Below are 12,682 nucleotides of genomic sequence, written 5' to 3' on the forward strand. Positions count from 1 at the left end.
ACTTACAATGATTATTTACAAAATTAATTATTTTAATAAATATATAACCTATATATATATATAGGCTATATATACATGTTTATAAGGGTATTTAGTTTAAATTAAATAATTAAATATATATGTTGTAGTTAAATATTAATAAATAATACCACTAATTTAAGTAGAAGATATTACATTTTTTATTTATAAAAATTTTTATTCTAATTTAATAAGAGATTCGAGAAATCGTCGATCAGAATCGCTGTCATAAAACATTAAAATATAATGTTCTCCGTTTTTTACAGAGAACATTAATGTTTTGTGACAGGTAATATATAGAAAGGAGAATATTTTATGAATTTTCGAGAGTATATGAAACAAGAATTATATTTATTCTACAGATTTTATTAAATATTTATCATAAAGACAATGTAGACTAATCATTTTTTATAATAATTTATTTTAACTCGAATTCCGTTAAAATAGCTTTACATTGGGAACATTTTATGAGCAATATATATAGAAAATTTAATAAAATTTAGTAAAAAGTCGCAAAATTAAAGACTAGCCTGTGATTTTTATGCATTAGATAATGTATAAGATTCGTCATGTTTAATGCTTCATGCGCTCGTTGCATAAACATCAATAGATGAAAATCTGTATATACAGAATGTACTGTATTTTTAAATAGTTTATCCTGTAGACTGGAAGAAGAATTTCTTCGACACATTAATGGAATATTTTCGTGTAATACAAATTTTTATATTCCTCTCTATATCGTTATACCTTCTTATGACTAATAAAAAAAAAAATATCTTTCTAATATACAGTCATATACGTAACTTTAAGTGTTAATAAAAATCAGAAAATGTCACGTGATTTACACGTTGTTACTAAAATGATTGGGCTGCAATTTAAAAATTGGGCCCAATTCCCACTGTCTGTCTGTCTGATATTCTTTAATTTCAAGAACGGAGTTAGATAGATGAAAGTCGAGATCAAAAGGGAAAGCTTAGGAGCCGGAGGTCCGATTAATTATATATAAACTTTCGGTTTGGACCGGAAGTCACGTTATTTTAATTCAAAAATTTTTTTCCAGAACAGTTAGATAGATGATTCTAAAATTTTTGCTGAGATAATTAGCATACATGATCAATTATACATCAGTGACATGTGATAAACAATAAGAGATGTTCAGAATTGTATTAGTATAGTTTTTCGTCCCACATACTAATTTTATCCAGGTAAGTTGAGGCAGCGTATGGCAGGTGAGCACGTGTTAAGTGACGCACCTGCGCCGTTAACCACAGTACGTAAACCCAAGCTACACACACAGACAGTTTGCGTGAAGAACTCGTAAAAGAATCATATCTTCTATGTTAAGGTAAGATATTTTAAAACATTTAGAATTTCTTTAAAATTAATTTTCTCGTATATTGATATATTTTAGTGGTGGAAACGTGCCAAAATTTTATATAAATCGATAAAATGTTATTTTATAAACTGTCTTTTTACTTATCACTTATAAATATTTGTATACTTTACATATTCTCAGATGCGATGAGTTGTACGTAACCACGTGACAAGTACTGAAAGGATTTTTAACTGCGACCGTCTATCATCAACATCTTCAACTTTCTTTTTTCTTTTTGTTTTCTTCCTGCCGTTCCTAGAAAATTACTTGCTATATCGATTATTGCCAGGTAAATATTTAAAGCTATTTCTATTAAATAAATATTTAATTTTATACTTTCAGATCTTTTATATTATGTTTAATGGCATTATAATATTATCGATCAAATTGGAGTAATATTATTATAGAAATTAATTATATTTACAATATATCTGTTATCTTCTCATCCTCTTTTCCGATTAAATTCTTCTTCTTTTAAATTCTTATTGCAATATTTTGGAAAAATTTAATTACTGTACTATCAATTCTCCTTAGATAAGGGAGATCAGATATAACTTAGCAATAACAATAATGAGTTTGTTAAAGGGGGTGAAGAAAGAATTTATTATTAATTTTTTGCGCGTGATTCTAATTAAATTTGAGCAAATTATTAATTAATTAAATTGTTAAATATATTAAGAATTAATTAAAATATCTTTCAGGATGAAGATTAATTTATTTATTGCAATCATCTGCGTTCTGTTGATTAATTCTGTTTGTAAAAGTCAAAAAAGGATGTATCAAGATCACACGGTGCAAACTTACTTCAGTGAAGTGAGATTATTTTTTCTTTTCTTTTTTTAAACGTTTAGTTTAAACTTTTATTATAGTAATTTTCGCTTTTTTTTTCTAAAATAATATTTATTTTTTATGCAATTCTGTTATTTTAATCACGTTTAATTCGTACTTCTAAGAGGAATTTCTGCTTTTAGAAATTCTTTTTTTTAAGCTTTACTTTTTTAGATATAAATTTAGATCTTTTTTAAAAAAATTTTAATATTTTTATGCTGTTTTTATTTCTTTTTTAATTCATATTTTAATATAGGCGTACCTTTGATTATTTTTCTTTATTTTTATTAATATCTAATAATTTTTAATACAGTTTCGTCTTTCTTTAATCATGCAGAGGCCCTTTTTTCATAAATTACTTTTCCTTCTGAGCGAGTTTAATTATTTTCTAGTACCTTTCAATGACGTATCGATTTCTATTTTTGTAAGTTTAGCTCCTTTTTTCGATAGAATTTTTAGATAATATTATTTTTACTTAATAATTTCTAATTAAAAAATTCAAATTAAATTGTTAGATAATTTATATAAAAATTAATAACAGTAATATTTTTATAAATAAACAAAAAATGACAAAATACTAAAAGATAAAATGTTGAAAAATTTAAATTTAATAAAATTCTCTCAAAAATATAATTTAAAATTCTTGATATAAACTTTTTTTTTATACTTCTTACTTTAATGGATAATCGAATTAAACCAACTTAGCATAAAACCAATATTAAAATTTATAATATGAACATGTGTACAATCCAATTTGTTTACATCACATTCTTTCATGCGCATAATAATTTTCTCATATATATTCCTCAAAAAATAAAATAAAATAAGATAACATCTATATAACATAAACATCTTTATCATGATAAAGAGAAAAGATAAAAATTTTTTCTTTGGAAATTTAAATAAATAAATAAAACAGAAACATTAAGAGAGGATATTGAAAAAGTAATGCAAGTCAGCTCCGACCTAAAAACATTATCTAGACAATTCAGTTACGTACGCATCGTCACTTACATCACTTACATTCGATCGATTTTTAAAAATACGTAAAGAAATTTATTTTTTTATTGTTATAAAGTAAAAATAAAATTATGTAAATATATTCTAAGCATTCAAATATCTTTTTAAGTACAGAACAATACTTTTACTAAAATCTGTATATTTTTAGCTGTAAAATAGTTTTTTGAACAATTTTTATTTACATTTATATATTATTTTGTTAACAGAACTTAAGAAAAAAACAGTTTCTCTCAGTTTAATAGCAATACACGTTTCTCTCTTTTCGTGTGGATAGTTTTAGCTTTATTGAAATTCTATAACGACAACAAACATAAGGTGTTTTATGTATACAATGCTAAATTTATTTACATTTCTAAAATATATTATATGTAACTTTTCATACAAATAATAAATACATGTATTATTGTACAGTACACACAAACATATATATATAACCTATATATGATTATAAATTCATTCTTTCAGTTGCATATTTATCGTCTGAATAAATGCATTGTATAGAAATTACACAGAATATAACCATGTACATTTTGCACAAATTATTTGTATATACTGTACTGTACGTCACTATGTAGTAGACTACATATTTAGTCCTTTGAAAAAAATTAGCCTGTACAATACCATACGGTGCTATATTCAAGGACGTTTTAAACACTTTTTAGGCCTCTGACCCAATTTTTATAGAAGCATTTTATAAATACAAGTGTAAAATAAAAATATTAGTAAAGAGCAATTATTTATTGTGATATCATCATAATGCTAGGCTGCAATTTTTCATCACAATGCTCTCAATTTTAGTAGTGACTTGCCCCTGTACATCATACTTTTCCTGTTAACAATGGAGTCATGCCTGTCATCCATCTAACTCAGTTCAGGAGAAAATTTTTGAATTGAAATAACGTGACTTCCGGTCTGGACCGGAAGTTCTTATATAGTTAATCGAGACTTCCTGTCCGTAAGCTTTCCTGCCTCGTAGCTTTCACTAGCGAGATGAGACCTCCTAATAAGGCGAGGATTCTGGCATGGCGAATATGTCCATGCATTTATACCGCATAGGGTATACTTTTTTATACTTAACTTGTACATAATCGTATACTATCAATATTTTTCTTTGATATTCACATTTTTTTATATAATCTATTCTTTTTCAATGACTAAATCGCCATTCTTTTTACTAGCTATTATTTATGTACAGTACATTATCTTGCCTAATTCTCATAAATATCTGTTAACTCAATATACAACATGTGCAGTCTTTCATATATTTTTCTAAATATATAAGCCATTTACAGATAAAAATTTATCTTTGTTCTTTCCATTCTAAATTATAACTAAAAATGGGAAAATAGAAACAGCACTTTTGTTTTTACATTACAGACCTGTACATATACATTAGATATATATGTACCAAATACACAGACCAAAATACGTATAGTGTGGCCCAAAAATCATTTAACCGAGGTTATTTTAAAATTAATTTAAGGACAGTAAACACCGGTTTGATATAGCTGCATGCTGATTTGTTCGCAATTCAGTTTCTTCGTTAGAAACAAGTAAACCATCAAATAAATAACAGCTGCATGTTATTTATTTAATGATTGGTTAACTGACTTTTGAGTTATCTTGTCTATCTCGATTTTGTGTCCAGCATTTTTTTACATTAAAATTACACCCGAAAATCAATCATAATGAAATTTTCTAGCCGAATTCTTTTTATTTCTAACAAGAAAAAAATTCTATAATCGGTAAATTTTAAAATAAATAAATTTTATTCAGATTTTAAAATAGTAATACTGATAATAGTGGTAAGTTTTAATTTTGTTTATAGCAGTCATTAAAATAAAAATAAAACAAAAATGATAAAAAAGTAAAGTAAGGTTTAGTATATAAAGTATTGAATAAAAAGAGAGAACATAGAAGAATAAAATTTTTTACTTTGCCAATTTTTGTTGTACCGGGCAACGTGCCAAAATGTTGTTGAAAACATACTCTAAGCTTATCCGAAAAATAGTCACGAGTATTTGGTAAAAGTATTGTCAGCATCTCGGTCTACTTGTTTGAATTCATTTCATTCACAAAGTTGATCTTAACAATTTTTGTCAACATCACGAACAGAATTTTTTTCTGTTTCCTAACCAGACATATTTGCTTTTTAGTTCTTTATATTTTTCTGAAAATAAGATCTATTGCATGATATCCGATCTACAGAAAATACTTTGAACTTTCACTATAACAAATAGAATATCTATAAAGTTACCCTTTGTTATAATAATCTAAAAATAACAAATCTCTTTCAAAAAATTCCTTAAAAATTGCTGCATTACTTCAAAATTGATAGTTTATCAGCTTTCGTGATAGTAACGATGATGATTAATATTATAAAAGGCATTGTCAAGAACTTGGAAGCAAACTTTTATTGAAACAATCGAATTTTGGCTTAGTACAATCCATGTTAAACAATACACTCTAGACTATTTTTTAAACTGCTCTTCTTTACTTCGAAATAACGTAAATACGAACACAATAAATATAAAAAGTTTATCGGCTATTAATAGCTTGTAATTAGCATGTGAACTATTTTTTACATTACAATTAAGTCTCACACTCCCGTAATATTTTTTAATATACAGTTACTTTTTAACTCCATGAAGCTCTAACGATTGTGCTGGATTATTAATATTATCAACTAGCTACAAGGACCCGCTTCGCTGGGTTTTTATTTGTATGTAATATAGTTTTTATATATATATATAAAAGACTGTTTTTCTAAGTAATCTAGAATCTAGCTGCAAGGACCCGCAAAAACGCAAAAAACCGCCTGTAAATCTTGCATGCCGCTTTATATTAACACTTCCTTTGTTACTCAACACTTCCATTGTTAACACTTCCATTGTTAACACTTCCATTGTTGACACTTCCATTGTTACACATCTTCGAAGTCAACCACTTTCAAGCCCATATCTCCCGCACCCTTATAGCTATCGAACCACCATAGTGCACGAATGGAGACTTGGGGCTACTACCACATACAAACACCATTCATGTGCGATGTGTAGTTTTGGCTAGAAAGTGAAATATAAGGACATATAGGGACATACACGTCCATTTATACATATATACTAGCTTACCCGTCGCGCATTGCTGCGATCTCAGAAGAAAGGAAATTCAAGCAAACTCGTTATGATAAAATTCAATTTACATTTTATTATTTTTATTGAAACTTATTATTATTATTCATTTTCATCGGAAAAACATTTCAAAGTGTCGTTTCAATTCTATTTATTTATTGGAGTGTTTGTGGATACACGATACTTTTTGTTTTTCCGTCAGGTGCGTACACGAATAAATCAGAAGGTTTTTCGACGCGTGAGCCGGCTACATACAGTTGTCCATGCGAGAAGCACGGATTCTCCAAATTTAGCTCACACACTGGCAGCGATTGTCAGAAGTGCGATATTCCCCATTTATATATATATATATTTTAATCCTTTATAATTGTAATTATTTAATTGCTCCTTCCTCTCTTCCTTGGTGCGTTGTAAAATTTCTGATAGTTGGATAATAAACCGTTTTATTGTAATTTGTGTTTTTAAATTATTTTGAGTCGATATTAAAATTTGGAAAAAGGGGGATATCTAGATCGGTAAAATACGCGAATTTCTTCCTACAACTTCGGTTGTTGTTCGGGATACAGTTAAGGTTTTAACGAAGTTCGAGCGACTACGTAATTAGCAAAAAAAAGTTGAAATAAAGTGATTAAACAAAAATTATTACAAATATCGTAAATAACAGTTCACAAATGCATATATAGAGATATTTTTTGAAGGGGGGAAATGGTCTTCACAATTTGAAATNTAATAAAATTTAGTAAAAAGTCGCAAAATTAAAGACTAGCCTGTGATTTTTATGCATTAGATAATGTATAAGATTCGTCATGTTTAATGCTTCATGCGCTCGTTGCATAAACATCAATAGATGAAAATCTGTATATACAGAATGTACTGTATTTTTAAATAGTTTATCCTGTAGACTGGAAGAAGAATTTCTTCGACACATTAATGGAATATTTTCGTGTAATACAAATTTTTATATTCCTCTCTATATCGTTATACCTTCTTATGACTAATAAAAAAAAAAATATCTTTCTAATATACAGTCATATACGTAACTTTAAGTGTTAATAAAAATCAGAAAATGTCACGTGATTTACACGTTGTTACTAAAATGATTGGGCTGCAATTTAAAAATTGGGCCCAATTCCCACTGTCTGTCTGTCTGATATTCTTTAATTTCAAGAACGGAGTTAGATAGATGAAAGTCGAGATCAAAAGGGAAAGCTTAGGAGCCGGAGGTCCGATTAATTATATATAAACTTTCGGTTTGGACCGGAAGTCACGTTATTTTAATTCAAAAATTTTTTTCCAGAACAGTTAGATAGATGATTCTAAAATTTTTGCTGAGATAATTAGCATACATGATCAATTATACATCAGTGACATGTGATAAACAATAAGAGATGTTCAGAATTGTATTAGTATAGTTTTTCGTCCCACATACTAATTTTATCCAGGTAAGTTGAGGCAGCGTATGGCAGGTGAGCACGTGTTAAGTGACGCACCTGCGCCGTTAACCACAGTACGTAAACCCAAGCTACACACACAGACAGTTTGCGTGAAGAACTCGTAAAAGAATCATATCTTCTATGTTAAGGTAAGATATTTTAAAACATTTAGAATTTCTTTAAAATTAATTTTCTCGTATATTGATATATTTTAGTGGTGGAAACGTGCCAAAATTTTATATAAATCGATAAAATGTTATTTTATAAACTGTCTTTTTACTTATCACTTATAAATATTTGTATACTTTACATATTCTCAGATGCGATGAGTTGTACGTAACCACGTGACAAGTACTGAAAGGATTTTTAACTGCGACCGTCTATCATCAACATCTTCAACTTTCTTTTTTCTTTTTGTTTTCTTCCTGCCGTTCCTAGAAAATTACTTGCTATATCGATTATTGCCAGGTAAATATTTAAAGCTATTTCTATTAAATAAATATTTAATTTTATACTTTCAGATCTTTTATATTATGTTTAATGGCATTATAATATTATCGATCAAATTGGAGTAATATTATTATAGAAATTAATTATATTTACAATATATCTGTTATCTTCTCATCCTCTTTTCCGATTAAATTCTTCTTCTTTTAAATTCTTATTGCAATATTTTGGAAAAATTTAATTACTGTACTATCAATTCTCCTTAGATAAGGGAGATCAGATATAACTTAGCAATAACAATAATGAGTTTGTTAAAGGGGGTGAAGAAAGAATTTATTATTAATTTTTTGCGCGTGATTCTAATTAAATTTGAGCAAATTATTAATTAATTAAATTGTTAAATATATTAAGAATTAATTAAAATATCTTTCAGGATGAAGATTAATTTATTTATTGCAATCATCTGCGTTCTGTTGATTAATTCTGTTTGTAAAAGTCAAAAAAGGATGTATCAAGATCACACGGTGCAAACTTACTTCAGTGAAGTGAGATTATTTTTTCTTTTCTTTTTTTAAACGTTTAGTTTAAACTTTTATTATAGTAATTTTCGCTTTTTTTTTCTAAAATAATATTTATTTTTTATGCAATTCTGTTATTTTAATCACGTTTAATTCGTACTTCTAAGAGGAATTTCTGCTTTTAGAAATTCTTTTTTTTAAGCTTTACTTTTTTAGATATAAATTTAGATCTTTTTTAAAAAAATTTTAATATTTTTATGCTGTTTTTATTTCTTTTTTAATTCATATTTTAATATAGGCGTACCTTTGATTATTTTTCTTTATTTTTATTAATATCTAATAATTTTTAATACAGTTTCGTCTTTCTTTAATCATGCAGAGGCCCTTTTTTCATAAATTACTTTTCCTTCTGAGCGAGTTTAATTATTTTCTAGTACCTTTCAATGACGTATCGATTTCTATTTTTGTAAGTTTAGCTCCTTTTTTCGATAGAATTTTTAGATAATATTATTTTTACTTAATAATTTCTAATTAAAAAATTCAAATTAAATTGTTAGATAATTTATATAAAAATTAATAACAGTAATATTTTTATAAATAAACAAAAAATGACAAAATACTAAAAGATAAAATGTTGAAAAATTTAAATTTAATAAAATTCTCTCAAAAATATAATTTAAAATTCTTGATATAAACTTTTTTTTTATACTTCTTACTTTAATGGATAATCGAATTAAACCAACTTAGCATAAAACCAATATTAAAATTTATAATATGAACATGTGTACAATCCAATTTGTTTACATCACATTCTTTCATGCGCATAATAATTTTCTCATATATATTCCTCAAAAAATAAAATAAAATAAGATAACATCTATATAACATAAACATCTTTATCATGATAAAGAGAAAAGATAAAAATTTTTTCTTTGGAAATTTAAATAAATAAATAAAACAGAAACATTAAGAGAGGATATTGAAAAAGTAATGCAAGTCAGCTCCGACCTAAAAACATTATCTAGACAATTCAGTTACGTACGCATCGTCACTTACATCACTTACATTCGATCGATTTTTAAAAATACGTAAAGAAATTTATTTTTTTATTGTTATAAAGTAAAAATAAAATTATGTAAATATATTCTAAGCATTCAAATATCTTTTTAAGTACAGAACAATACTTTTACTAAAATCTGTATATTTTTAGCTGTAAAATAGTTTTTTGAACAATTTTTATTTACATTTATATATTATTTTGTTAACAGAACTTAAGAAAAAAACAGTTTCTCTCAGTTTAATAGCAATACACGTTTCTCTCTTTTCGTGTGGATAGTTTTAGCTTTATTGAAATTCTATAACGACAACAAACATAAGGTGTTTTATGTATACAATGCTAAATTTATTTACATTTCTAAAATATATTATATGTAACTTTTCATACAAATAATAAATACATGTATTATTGTACAGTACACACAAACATATATATATAACCTATATATGATTATAAATTCATTCTTTCAGTTGCATATTTATCGTCTGAATAAATGCATTGTATAGAAATTACACAGAATATAACCATGTACATTTTGCACAAATTATTTGTATATACTGTACTGTACGTCACTATGTAGTAGACTACATATTTAGTCCTTTGAAAAAAATTAGCCTGTACAATACCATACGGTGCTATATTCAAGGACGTTTTAAACACTTTTTAGGCCTCTGACCCAATTTTTATAGAAGCATTTTATAAATACAAGTGTAAAATAAAAATATTAGTAAAGAGCAATTATTTATTGTGATATCATCATAATGCTAGGCTGCAATTTTTCATCACAATGCTCTCAATTTTAGTAGTGACTTGCCCCTGTACATCATACTTTTCCTGTTAACAATGGAGTCATGCCTGTCATCCATCTAACTCAGTTCAGGAGAAAATTTTTGAATTGAAATAACGTGACTTCCGGTCTGGACCGGAAGTTCTTATATAGTTAATCGAGACTTCCTGTCCGTAAGCTTTCCTGCCTCGTAGCTTTCACTAGCGAGATGAGACCTCCTAATAAGGCGAGGATTCTGGCATGGCGAATATGTCCATGCATTTATACCGCATAGGGTATACTTTTTTATACTTAACTTGTACATAATCGTATACTATCAATATTTTTCTTTGATATTCACATTTTTTTATATAATCTATTCTTTTTCAATGACTAAATCGCCATTCTTTTTACTAGCTATTATTTATGTACAGTACATTATCTTGCCTAATTCTCATAAATATCTGTTAACTCAATATACAACATGTGCAGTCTTTCATATATTTTTCTAAATATATAAGCCATTTACAGATAAAAATTTATCTTTGTTCTTTCCATTCTAAATTATAACTAAAAATGGGAAAATAGAAACAGCACTTTTGTTTTTACATTACAGACCTGTACATATACATTAGATATATATGTACCAAATACACAGACCAAAATACGTATAGTGTGGCCCAAAAATCATTTAACCGAGGTTATTTTAAAATTAATTTAAGGACAGTAAACACCGGTTTGATATAGCTGCATGCTGATTTGTTCGCAATTCAGTTTCTTCGTTAGAAACAAGTAAACCATCAAATAAATAACAGCTGCATGTTATTTATTTAATGATTGGTTAACTGACTTTTGAGTTATCTTGTCTATCTCGATTTTGTGTCCAGCATTTTTTTACATTAAAATTACACCCGAAAATCAATCATAATGAAATTTTCTAGCCGAATTCTTTTTATTTCTAACAAGAAAAAAATTCTATAATCGGTAAATTTTAAAATAAATAAATTTTATTCAGATTTTAAAATAGTAATACTGATAATAGTGGTAAGTTTTAATTTTGTTTATAGCAGTCATTAAAATAAAAATAAAACAAAAATGATAAAAAAGTAAAGTAAGGTTTAGTATATAAAGTATTGAATAAAAAGAGAGAACATAGAAGAATAAAATTTTTTACTTTGCCAATTTTTGTTGTACCGGGCAACGTGCCAAAATGTTGTTGAAAACATACTCTAAGCTTATCCGAAAAATAGTCACGAGTATTTGGTAAAAGTATTGTCAGCATCTCGGTCTACTTGTTTGAATTCATTTCATTCACAAAGTTGATCTTAACAATTTTTGTCAACATCACGAACAGAATTTTTTTCTGTTTCCTAACCAGACATATTTGCTTTTTAGTTCTTTATATTTTTCTGAAAATAAGATCTATTGCATGATATCCGATCTACAGAAAATACTTTGAACTTTCACTATAACAAATAGAATATCTATAAAGTTACCCTTTGTTATAATAATCTAAAAATAACAAATCTCTTTCAAAAAATTCCTTAAAAATTGCTGCATTACTTCAAAATTGATAGTTTATCAGCTTTCGTGATAGTAACGATGATGATTAATATTATAAAAGGCATTGTCAAGAACTTGGAAGCAAACTTTTATTGAAACAATCGAATTTTGGCTTAGTACAATCCATGTTAAACAATACACTCTAGACTATTTTTTAAACTGCTCTTCTTTACTTCGAAATAACGTAAATACGAACACAATAAATATAAAAAGTTTATCGGCTATTAATAGCTTGTAATTAGCATGTGAACTATTTTTTACATTACAATTAAGTCTCACACTCCCGTAATATTTTTTAATATACAGTTACTTTTTAACTCCATGAAGCTCTAACGATTGTGCTGGATTATTAATATTATCAACTAGCTACAAGGACCCGCTTCGCTGGGTTTTTATTTGTATGTAATATAGTTTTTATATATATATATAAAAGACTGTTTTTCTAAGTAATCTAGAATCTAGCTGCAAGGACCCGCTTCGCTGGGCAAAAAGTAACGATAGTGAAGATTAAGATAATTACATTATAGCT

The 12,682-nt window shown here is 26.8% G+C and overlaps 2 long non-coding RNA genes across 2 annotated transcripts in view; both read left to right on the plus strand.

Annotated features, from left to right (window-relative positions):
* Positions 1-1,028: 1,028 nt before the first annotated feature.
* Positions 1,029-2,206, plus strand: LOC111617433. Its single transcript, XR_002755411.1, has 3 exons — positions 1,029-1,363; positions 1,535-1,682; positions 2,095-2,206. It is a non-coding gene; the product is annotated as an uncharacterized LOC111617433 (long non-coding RNA).
* Positions 2,207-7,616: 5,410 nt separating this feature from the next.
* The window catches only part of LOC111617441, a 7,799-nt gene continuing 2,733 nt past the window's right edge, over positions 7,617-12,682 (plus strand). The window contains exons 1-3 of the long non-coding RNA XR_002755413.1: positions 7,617-7,951; positions 8,123-8,270; positions 8,683-8,794. This is a non-coding gene — a long non-coding RNA (uncharacterized LOC111617441). The remainder of the gene's footprint in view (positions 7,952-8,122; positions 8,271-8,682; positions 8,795-12,682) is intronic.

This window comes from Centruroides sculpturatus, unplaced genomic scaffold (assembly GCF_000671375.1).
Source record: "Centruroides sculpturatus isolate CEXI.00-Female unplaced genomic scaffold, Cexi_2.0 scaffold118, whole genome shotgun sequence".
NCBI classification, from domain to species: Eukaryota; Metazoa; Arthropoda; class Arachnida; order Scorpiones; family Buthidae; genus Centruroides; species Centruroides sculpturatus.